Raw genomic sequence first — 11734 nt, 5'->3', positions numbered from 1 at the left:
CTCCTCCTTTCACAGAATATTTAAAAACTCAATAATTTCATGGTCACTGTACCCCAAACAGCTTCTGACCACCACATCTCCGACCAACCCTTCTCTGTTTGTGAACAGCTGGAGACAGAGCTTTCCTGGGCAGTGGGAGTGTTACCAAAAATTCAGTAAAATAAAAAACTCCTTTACACCAATGTAGCATTAAAAAGCAGCATTCTTTTTTTGGCTGGATACACAGGGTACAGCTCCTTCCAATGCTGTGCATGCTGAGTACAGGAAATTTCTGTTTATATTCTGTATATTTCAAACTTATTCATTGATTGTCCTGGACTAAACACACATATGATAATCATTTCCCCAAAATCATTAACATATTTCCCCTCCCCTTTACCCATGGTTTCTTCTGTCCTGGGGGTCTCTCTGGTGGTCCCTGGTGGTCGTGGACCCCAATGTTCCAGTTCAGCCTGGCTGAGCTGGCAGGACACTGAGGCTGGGGAACTTCCAGTTCTCCGTCTTACACAACGGGCATTGTGCAGGTTCCATAGGCCAGTGGTTTTGGAGAACAAACATTGTGTTAGCTCACCTGGGGTAGGCAGTTTATCATCTGGTAACATGAGGTCACAGAGTGGGTTATGAGAGGTCATTGAGCAGCTATGACATCATATGCTGGCTGTGTGACATCATAAAGCTGACTGTTACATCACAGGACAGAGGTCTGACATCACAGGGCAGGCTGTGACATCACAGGAGGGGCTGTATGACATCCCAGCAGGGCTGTGTGAGGTCACTGGGTTGGTCACTCTGCCCCAGCTCCCCTCACAGTTTCCCAAGTCCAATGCTGTTCATGCCCAGCAGGGTCCCCTGTCCCCCGGGATCCCCCTGCTCCACCTGGAGCCACAGCCTCCCCCAAGGATGTTCCACAAATCAACCCCAGAGCCTGACACGGGGACAAGGGGCCAGGGCTGTGTGACCAGGACATCAAGGACGTGGATTATCCAGGTCACTGGGGCCTGGTTTGGGTTGCCCAGGGCAGGAAAGATGTCTGGCAGCTGGAGCAGGGTGAGGGAAGGGCCTCCAAGGTGGGGCTGGAGCCCTTTGGCTGTGAGGAGAGGCTGAGGGAGCTGGGCTTGTCCAGCCCGGAGCAGGGAAGGCTGAGGGGCTCCTCATGCCAGCCTGGCAGTGCCAGCCAGGAGCTGATGGAGAACACAGAGCCAGGCTCTGCACTGGGGGGCTGGGGGGGACAAAAGTCAATGGGTGGAAAAGGGCAGGAAAGGAGATCAGCCAGGACAGGAGGAGTTAAAATGAGTCAGGTTGGTTTCAGCATTTCCTCAACATCAAAATTAGCCTGACTCCTCCATCTACCAGTGACAGCCTTGAAAACAGGGCATTGTTGGAGGTGTTTAACCCCCACTCCAAGCAGAGCATCCTGATACAACACTTGACCAGCGGTTATATCTGTCACAGAATCATCTTTGTCTAAAATTGGTTTTGTACACAAATCCCTTGTGGGTGGTAGACTCATCAGACACTGCTGGGACATCACACAGAGCTGAGGGAAGAGCTGTGATGGTTATTAAATTGTATCCTGCTCAACTTTTGTTTGTTGACAGAGGAGAGAAACCTTCCTGTGCCTCTGAGTCTCGCCAGTTGCTGACCCCCAAAGGACACAAACCTGATGAGTTGTGGTTCCCACTGCAGTGCTGGCACTTGCACCTCCCTCCATCCCCACAGCAGAGCTGCCTTGTCCCACAAAGTCCCTGGCAATGCAGGGATGAAGGAAACAGGACAGGCTGTGGGGATCAGGGGCAGGGCACAGGCAGGGATTTGGGGTGGTTGTGAGCCCAGGGCAGGAGCCAGCCCTTGGCCTTGGTGAACCTCATCCAATTGTCCTGGGCCCATGGCTCCAGCCTGTCCAGATCCCTCTGCAGAGCTTCCTGCCCTGCAGCACAGCCACACTCCCACCCAGCTTGGCCTCACCTGGACACTGACTCAGGGTGCCCTCCATGCCTCTTCCAGATCAGCAAGAAAGAGATTTCACTGCCCTGGCCCCAATCCTGAGCCCTGGGGACACCCCTGGATGTGGCTCCATTGCCCAGAACTCCTTGGGCTGGAATTCTGTTTTTTATGGAGCTGTGCCTGCCTTTGGTTTTGTTTGCTGACAATAAATGAACATCCCTCTGTGTCTCAGGCAGCTCCTTCTCCAAGGAAAGCAGGTGGGAGTTGGTGCCAAGGAGCTGAAAGCTGCAGGCACAGCCTGGAGGGGAGGGAGCTCAGATTTGCACAAGACTGCTCTGAGTGCCAGGGGTTGGATGGGGGAAATGGTGGGGTGGGGGTAGGGACAGAGTGTGATTGATTGTCAGCCACAAAGGGTCTTGATTTTCATCTCTATTCAGACTGCATTAGGAGGTGCTTGGGATCAATATCAACTGGAGATTGCTGATACCAATCTATAAACACAAAAAAATAAATAGGAAAGTAGTGCTCCTCTGTTTTTGTTTTTAATTGAAATATGTTTTGAATGGAGTGAAAGCTTAGACAAGTCCTGCCTTATACTCACGTTTCTGGCAGTAGCTCTGTTTCAGGTGACCTGAATTCCAAATTGCTCTTGCTCTCAAGTTCCTTAGAATGCCTGATTAGATTTAATATAAAATAAATTATTTACTGGATGGACTCAAAATTTATCCAGAGACTTTAAACGGACTACTTACTGCACAGGAGAAACAAAAGAAGTACAGGCAGATACAAACCCAGTGCACAATGAAGTTTCCTATATTACAGCTAGTGAAGAAATAGCAGAGATCAGGAGTCAATGTAACTTAGCACCAAACTGATGAGGGAGTACACATGGAGCCCTTTCACTCAGCTTCCACAAAAGGAAACACAAAGATGCATCCAGACTTGGGGGACGAGCCCTACCCATTTCCAGGGACTATGCAGAAGATTTCTGCTTGGTGAAAGTTTTGTGTGGCTTTTATAGTTTGTAAAGTGAAGTGTGTGTCACTCAGGAATTCAAGGCTCATCTCCCTTCAGGCTGCTCTCAAGGCCAGATGTTCATGGCCAGCTGGGAATTCCACCTCCCTGGCACCAGAGAGAACTCAGGACAGGACAGATGTCCAGCCTGGGTTATCTCAGCAATTCCTGAGAGGGGGAAGATGCCCTGAGTGATGGCCCAGCTGATGGACAGAACAGATGAGCTCTGCTGGGCCATAGGGGAAGTCCTGCTGCAGGAACCTCATGGAACCAAGGCTCTGTTGTGACATTGTGATGGCTCCTGGAACCAAGGAGACCATGGTGACACCAATGAACCTCATGGAACCAAGGGTCTGTTGTAACACTTTGGAACTGCAGAAACCATTGCTGAGGACAGAACCTCATGGAACTAAAAGTCCATTGTGACAAACCAAGGCCTCATGGAACCAAAAAGGGCATTGTGACACTGTGGGGACCCATGGACCCAAATCTCCACTGTGACAGTGCAGAACCTCATGGAACCAAGGGGCCTTTGTGACACTGCAAGGCCTCAGGGAACCAAGGAGTCCAAGGATCTCAAACATTCCTTGCAGGGTTCTGCCTTGGATGAAGGGGAACATCCTGGGTGGCACCTTAAGCTTGGCACACACCTGAGGAGTGTGACTGTTTTCAATGGGGAAAGCTTGGAGTTTTAGATTGATTCAAAAATAGAAAAAGGAAAAACTCTTGTTTGCCTGATTGCAGCCAAATTCTCCAAGCAAAGCAGGTCCCAGGTGAATAAGGACAGACAGGATTGGGTTGGGGAGTGTGGAGCAAGGTTGTCCACACTGGGTCAGATCTCAGGGCACACCTTCTGTCATCAGGCCAGACCTCCTGAGGAAACCCTGGAGCAATATCAACCACAAAATACTTCCATAAAGAGAATAAAAATAAAACACACTTTTTAAAATACGAATGTGTATTTCTAAGAATCTCTTTGAATTAATTTTCCATAATTGCAGTAGAATGAACTTCACCAGACCAGAGGGAAATCAAGGCAGAGCCATGGGTTGTCAGGACGAGCTTGATTCCAATCAGCCCAGTGGTGCATTTGGTGCTGAGCCCTTGAACCTCAGGGCCTGAGAGGAGGTTGCACAAAACTTTCCAGGAGTCCAAGGCAGAAGAAAAACCCAAAGTGTCTCAAAGCATTAATGGGTCTCACTGAGGTCCATCCCCAACACAGGCTCCTCATGGACTCCTTGGAGGAAAGAACTGGATGCCAGGATTGCCCAAAACCCTCTCAGAGAGTCAGAGAGGAAAGGAAAATCCAAAGTACCTTTAAAACCTTGAGTATCTCAATGTATTAATGAGACCAACTGAATGTCAATATAAAGCTCTCAAGGGACTAATTAAAGTAGATAATTGGGGCCATGATTGCATAAACTACTAGAAGAGTTGGTGTCAAAAGGGAACCTCCAAGTACCTTAAAAAAACTAAAGTATCTTGAAGCATTGATCAGCCCCAATGAGTGTTGTTACCGACAAAGACTCTCAAGGGACTAATTAAAGCAGATAATTGGAGGCCATGATTGCACAAAGCTCTCAGAGACTCCAAAGCAAAAGCAAAACCCAAAGTCCTCTGAAAAACCTGCACTCCCTGGGAGCATGAAGGAGCCCCCAGGGCCATTCCTGACCAAGGCTCCCCAGGGACTCGTCCCAGCAGATCCCTGAGGCCACTGGGATGTGGGGGGATGCTGAGGGCAGGACAAGGGGTGACAGTGGCCAGCCTTGCTGGGGCTGTGCCAGGAGGCCCCAGTGGCTCAGGACAAGGCATCTCCTCAGAGCCCTTGGTGGCACAGACCCTGCTGTGCCCCAGGGCACTGAGACTTGGCTTCACTTTGTCTTCACTTGTCATCACTGCCTCCAATTTCCTGCTCTAACTGGAACCTGGGGACACTTTCTCAGTTGTGTCCCTCAATGGGACCCATTAAAACTTCAGGAAATTTTGGAGTTTGATTGTGACTTGGAGTTCTTGAGAGGTTTCTTCAGCTCCCTCTCAGGGACTGATGTTCAGGGCCTCAGCACAAACCTCAAGAGGGTCATTAAAGTCCTTGTGCTGTGTCTGTGCTGATGAGCTGGGCCAGGCTCCTGGCTCAGAAGGCGATGTTGGCAACCAAGAAGAGCTTCAAAAGCACATTTCCCTTGATGAGCAGCTCTTCTCCCAGACCAGCAGGGCTGGGACACTGCCTGCATCCACCCTGGGCACAGCACAGAGGCACAGAGAGCTTCAATCAGTCAGGGCTGGGAAGATGCTCAGAAGTGCCTGGAGCAGGATCACTCCCAGCCCTTGGCACAGGAAGCCTCTGGCTGCAGGACAATGCAGCTGCAGCTCCTGCAGTGATCTCCTAAAGCTGCAACATCCCAATGCCTGCAGACTGTGTGAGTACATTCTCTGATGATCTCTTGTGTAGAGCAGCCAGGGGTGCCCAGGGCTGTGGTGCAGAGCAGGGTCCTGCAGCCCAGGGCACTGTGCTGGGGCAGGGACTCTGCTGCCTGCCAGGGACAGCTCTCAGCCAGCCCTGGGAGCTGCTCCCAGCACTGGGGGACAAGGTCTGGGTGGAAGGAGATAGCTGGTGAGGCTTGTAAATGTTCTCCTTGTGTGGTGAGGATGCTGCAATGTTCAGGACTGGATCCTAGCGTAACATATATCTGCTGAACATTTCCAAGGAGATTATACAGGGAGCACAGTGAGGCAGGGGCTGCATAAAAGTGAACGTCCTGCTTTTTTAATCTGCTGTACTGGGTTGCATTGCTGGGAGATTGCACATTGATATTCATCTCTCAGTTTAGGTTGAGAAAAATTTTTAAAAATTCTCTTAGATCTCAGTAAACCAGGCAAAGAAATAAATCAACACAGGTTCCCATACAGGAAGCATCAGTGTCGCTTTTCTAGCCTCCTCAGGGTTGTTGTGATGTTGCCATCAGAACCTGCAGAGGCAGAGCTGGGCCTAGGCAGTGCCCTGTGCTGGGAGGGGTCTGCAGGGCAGAGCTGAGCCCCCAGGGCTGGGCTGGGCTCTGGCAGCACTGGCAGGGCCCAGCCCTGGGCACAGGGAAGCAGCTGCTGGCAGGGACAGCTCCAGGCAGCAGAGCCCTGGGCAGGCAGTGGGGGGAAAGTGCCACCAAGCTGGTCTGGGATCTTTTAAATCCTCTCCAAACTGAACTATTCCATGAGTACTTTTCTTACAGATCCTCATGCCAAGATACAGCAAATGTCCAACAGCAGCTCCATCAGCCACTTCCTCCTGCTGCCATTGGCAGACACGCGGCAGCTGCAGCTCCTGCACTTCTGCCTCTTCCTGGCCATCTCCCTGGCTGCCCTCCTGGCCAACGGCCTCATCATCAGCGCCGTAGCCTGCGGCCACCACCTGCACACCCCCATGTTCTTCTTCCTGCTCAACCTGGCCCTCAGCGACCTGGGCTGCATCTGCACCACTGTCCCCAAAGCCATGCACAATTCCCTCTGGGACACCAGACACATCTCCTATGCTGGATGTGCTGCACAGGTATTTTTCTTTATGTACTTCGTCTCAGCAGAGTTTTCACTGCTGACCATCATGTGCTACGACCGCTACGTGTCCATCTGCAAACCCCTGCACTACGGGACCCTCCTGGGCAGCAGAGCTTGTGCCCACATGGCAGCAGCTGCCTGGGCCAGTGCCTTTCTCTATTCATTGGTGCACACGGCCAATACATTTTCCCTGCCCCTGTGCCATGGCAATGCCCTGGGCCAGTTCTTCTGTGAAATCCCACCCATCCTCAAACTCTCCTGCTCCAAATCCTACCTCAGGGAAATTGGGCTCCTTGCTGTTAGTGTTTGTTTAGCTTTTGGCTGTTTTTTGTTCATGGTTTTCTCCTATGTGCACATCTTGAGGGCTGTGCTGAGGATCCCCTCTGAGCAGGGACGGCACAAAGCCTTTTCCACCTGCCTCCCTCACCTGGCTGTGGTCTCCCTGTTTGTTAGCACTGGCTTTTTTGCCTACCTGAAGCCCCCCTCCATCTCATCCCCATCCCTGGATCTGGCCCTGTCAGTTCTGTACTCGGTGGTGCCTCCAACCCTGAATCCCCTCATCTACAGCCTGAGGAACCAGGAGCTCAAGGCTGCCGTGTGGACACTGATGACTGGAGGATTTAAGAAACTGTAAACTGCTGGTCAAATTCTGCAAATCATTTGTAATAAAAGCCACCCTTGAAAATTCTTGTTGGTTTCATTTTGGAGGTTATTATCTTGTTTTTAGTTTTTTACTATAATCCTTAGAGAAATTTCATTGTTCATGGTGTTTCTCATTTTCTTTCTCTCCACCTTCCCAGTGGCCACAGACTGCAAATAAGGTGCTGTGCTCTTGTTGGCTTTAGATGAACTAAAGAATCTCTACCCAGCAAAGTTTTCTCCAGAGATGTCCCTTTTTTCCCTTCTCTGGAGCTGCAGCAGCAATGTCCTGAGCAGAGCTGGGGGCAGATCAGTGCTGGCACAGCAGCTGTGCCCATCAGCAGCAGCAGCACTTGGTGTTGCCAGTGCTGCTCCTGTGCCACTGCCCCGCTGCCCTCCTGGCCCTCGTGTTGCTGCAGGGCCTGAGTGCTCTCGGGGCCGGGCACAGCCCTGGGGGTGGCAGTGCTGGGGCTGAGGCAGGGACAGGCCATGGGCACTGCTGGGGCAGTGCTGACACCTCAGGGCAGGGCCTGGGGTCTCCAGGCTCCTTGGCCAGGCTCTCTCCACAACACTTGGCCATGACAATGCTGAGCACAGAAAAGCCCCAGGAGCAGCCCCAGGCTGGCCGTGGGCAGGCTGGGGGCAAACAGCATGGCTGGTGCTCTGCAAGGTCCCTGCAAGGGGGACACCCTGGCAAGGAGCAGCAGAGCAGGGGCTGATCCATCCCCACTGCGCTGGACACCCCAGGGCAATGTCCCAGAGCGTCCTCATGCACCTGCCAACAACATCCCCCCTCTGCAGCCCTGGCCTCTCCCCCAGCTCACACAGGAGCCGCATCCTTGCAGGCACACACACGGCAGCACTGGCTCAGGAGCCCCTGTTTGCATTGCACACAGCAGGCTCAGCACCCCCATGGTGCTGCTGTGGGGACATGGAGCTGAGTGAGCACAAATGCCATCAGCCCCTGGGGCCAGCAAGGGCTGGGGGACGGCAGGGAAACCACTTAGTTTTGTCGTGGCCTCTGAAGTCAGCCAGAAAATTTGTTCCCCTGAGCTGTGAGTTTCCTGTCCCACTGCAGATGTTGTTGCTCAGAGCCAGGGCTGTTTGGCAGCCACCCCTAAACTGCCCTGAGCATTTCCTTTCCTTCACCTTTGCTTTCTTTCTTCTTTCCTGCTCCAGATTTCTTCCTCTTACCCATCCCTGTACCATCCCCAGCACACAGCCCATCCCTGTTTGCCCTTTCCTCTCTGGTCCCACTCTCCATTTCAGTTCCTGAGCTGGCACCATGGGAACATCCCTTGGAGATCAGGATCATCCTCCAAGTGCTTCAGGAATTGTCTGCAGGGTCCTGCAGTGCCTCGTGCTGCTCCCTTGCCAGAGGCACCACAGGCCAGGGGGGCACATCTGGGCTGCTGTGTCTGGGTGTGGGGCTCCCTGTTGTGGGCAATGAGGAGGGGCTGGAGAGGCTCTGCAGGACTGACAGGATGGGCTTTGGGGCTGTGTGGAGAAGCTGAGGGACCTGGGCTGCTGGACCTTGTGAAGAGGAGGCCCAGGGCTCATCCTGCAACTGCTCCAGGGGCAGTTTCAGAGAATCACAGAATCGGAAAAGCTGGAAAAGTCCTTGGAGATCATCAAGTCCAACCTGTGCCCTGACACCAGCTTCTCTCCCTGAGCCTTCTCTTCTCCATGTTAAACAACCCCAGCTCCCTCACCTGCTCTTCACATGACTTGTGTTCCAGACCCCTCACCAGCCTTGGTGCCCTTCTCTGGACACGCTCCAGCCCCTCCATGTCCTTCCTAAATTGAAGGGCCCAGAACTGGACACAGCACTCCAGGTGTGCTGAGCACAGGGGAAGAATCACTGTCCTGCTCCTGCTGGCCACACCATTCCTGATCCAGGCCAGGAGCCATTGGCCTTCTTGGCCACCTGGGCACACTGCTGGCTCATGTCCAGTCTGCTGTCCATCAGTGTCCCCAGGTCCCTTTCTGCCTGGCCACTGTCCAGCCACTCTGTCCCCAGCCTGTAGCACTGCAGGGGATGTTGTGGCCAAAGTCCAGGACCTGGCACTCAGATTTGTTAAACCTCACCTTGTTGGATTTTGGCCCTGGATCCAGCCTGTCCAGGTCCCGGTGCAGAGACCTCCTACCCTCCAGTAGATCAGCACTCCCAGCCAACTTGGTGTCACCACGGTTCCAGGAGTCCCTGGAGTGTCCCAATGGTCTCCATGATTGCATGAGTCCTCCCAGTGTCACAATATTCCTTTGGTCCCATGGAACACCTTGGTTTCACAATGTCTCTTGGATCCATGGGCCCCACAGTGTCACAATGGCACCTTGGTTATACAAGGTCCTGCAGTGGCACAGTGGTCTCTGAGGTTCCACAGGGGCCCAAAGATTAACACTGACCCCTTGGTTCCATGAGGCCCTGCACTGTCACCATGGCCCCTGTTATACGAGGGTCCACAGTGTCACAATAGACTCCGTGTTTCCACGAGGCCAAAAGGTGTCACAACTGCGTTCTGGATTTCCTAATGCCCCACAGAGTCACAGGGGCCCCTAAATTCCATAAGGCTCCAGAGTGCCACATGGACTCATTGTTTGCACGGTGTCACAATGGCCCCATTGTTACCCAAGGTTCCACAGTGCCACAATGGACTCCTCGTTTGCACAGTGTCACAATGGAGCCCTGGTGACACAAGATCCTGCAGTGTCACAATGGATCCTTGGTGCCATGTCACCCTGCAGTGTCAGTGTCACCGTGGTGTCTGAGTACATGAGGTCCTGCAGTATCACAGTGGGCCCTTCATTCCAGGGGGCACCCAGGTGTCAAAATTGTTGCTTTAGTTCCACAAGTCCCTGCAGTGTAACAATGGCCCCTTGGTTCAACAAAGCCCACTGTGTCACTGTGGCCTCCATGGTTCCACAATGACCCAGAGTCATCAATGGACCTTGGTTCCATTTAGTCCCACAGTGTCACAATGGGACCTTGCTTCTTCAGAGTCCTGCAGTGTCACAATCATCACAGAATCACCCAGGCTGGAAAAGACCTTTGAGAGCATCAAGCCCAACCTGTGACCCAACACCACCTTGTCACCCAGACCATGGCACTCATTGCCACATCCAGTCTTTCCTGAACAGCTTCCAGGGACGGTGACTCACCCTCCTCCATGGGCAGCCCATTCCAATGCTCAATCACCCTTTTTGTGAAGAATATTTCCTAATGTCCAGCCTAAACCTCCCTTGGCACTGCTTAAGGCTGTGTCCTCTTGTCCTGTCACTGTTCCCGTAGAAAAGAGCCAGACCCCCACCTGGCTACACCCTTCTGTCAGGGAGTTGTAGAGAGTGATGAGGTCTCCCCTGAGCCTCCTCTTCTCCAGGATAAACATCCCCAGCTCCCTCAGCCGCTTCTCATAGGACTTGTGTTCCAGACCCCTCACCAGCCTTGTTGCCCTTCTCTGGACACACTCCAGCCCCTCCATGTCCTTCCTAAATTGGGGACCCAGAACTGGACACAGCACTCGAGGTGCTGCCCAACCAGTGCTGAGCACAGGGGAAGAATCACTGCCCTGCTCCTGCTGGCCACACCATTCCTGATCCAGGCCAGGTGCCATTGGCCTTCTTGGCCACCTGGGCACATTGCTGGCTCATGTCCAGTCTGCTGTCCATCAGTGCCCCCAGGTCCCTTTCTGCCTGGCTGCTGTCCAGTCACTCTGTCCCCAGCCTGGAACACAGCAGGGGTTGTTGTGGCCCAAGTGCATGACCTGGCACTTGGTCTTGTTAAAACTCACCATGTTGGATTTGGGCCCTGGATCCAGCCTGTCCAGGTCCCTCTGCAGAGCCCTCCTCCCCTCCAGCACATCCACACTCACACCCAGCCTGGTGCCATCTGCACATTTGCTGATGCTGCACTCAATGCCCTCATCCAGATCATCAGTGCACATATTGAAATCCACGCTGGCTGGCTCTGATCCCTCAGCCATCCTGTAGGTGCCCTGTGATGGCACTCAAGGTGATCTGTTCCATCACCTCACCAGGCACCCAGGTCAGGCTGACAGGCCTGCAGTTCCCCACATCCTCCTTCCAGCCCTTCTTGGGCATGGGCTCACATTGGCACCTCCAGTCCTCTGGCACCTCCCTGCTGAGCCAGCACTGATGAGAAATGATGGAGAGCAGCTTGGGCAGCTCATCCAGCAGCTCCCTCATCCCCCTAGGATGGATCCCATCTGTATCCAGAGACACCTGTGGGCATCTGAGTGGCTCAGCAGGTCCCCAGCTGCTTCCTCCTGGATTACAGGGGTCTGTTCTGCTCCCTGTCCCCATCTACCAGCTCAGGAGAGCACTTGTCCTCAGGACATCCTGGCTTATTGTTCCAAACTGAAGACATGAATGGGTTAAGTAGCTCAGTCTTTTTCTCATCTTCAGTTTCTCTATTCCCCACAGCATCCAATAAAGACCTGAGATTCTCCTTGTCCGCCGGTTTGCTAATATATTATTTATAGAAATATTTTCTATTATTTTTCACAAAAGTGTCCAGGTTAAGTCCTAATTGAGTTTTCACTTCTCTCATTTTCTTTCTGCATGACCTAACAAC

Source organism: Sturnus vulgaris, unplaced genomic scaffold (genome assembly GCF_052056855.1).
Source record: "Sturnus vulgaris isolate bStuVul1 unplaced genomic scaffold, bStuVul1.hap1 Scaffold_192, whole genome shotgun sequence".
Taxonomy (NCBI): Eukaryota; Metazoa; Chordata; class Aves; order Passeriformes; family Sturnidae; genus Sturnus; species Sturnus vulgaris.
The sequence above is the reverse complement of the archived record's forward strand: the minus strand, read 5'-3'. Positions refer to the sequence as shown.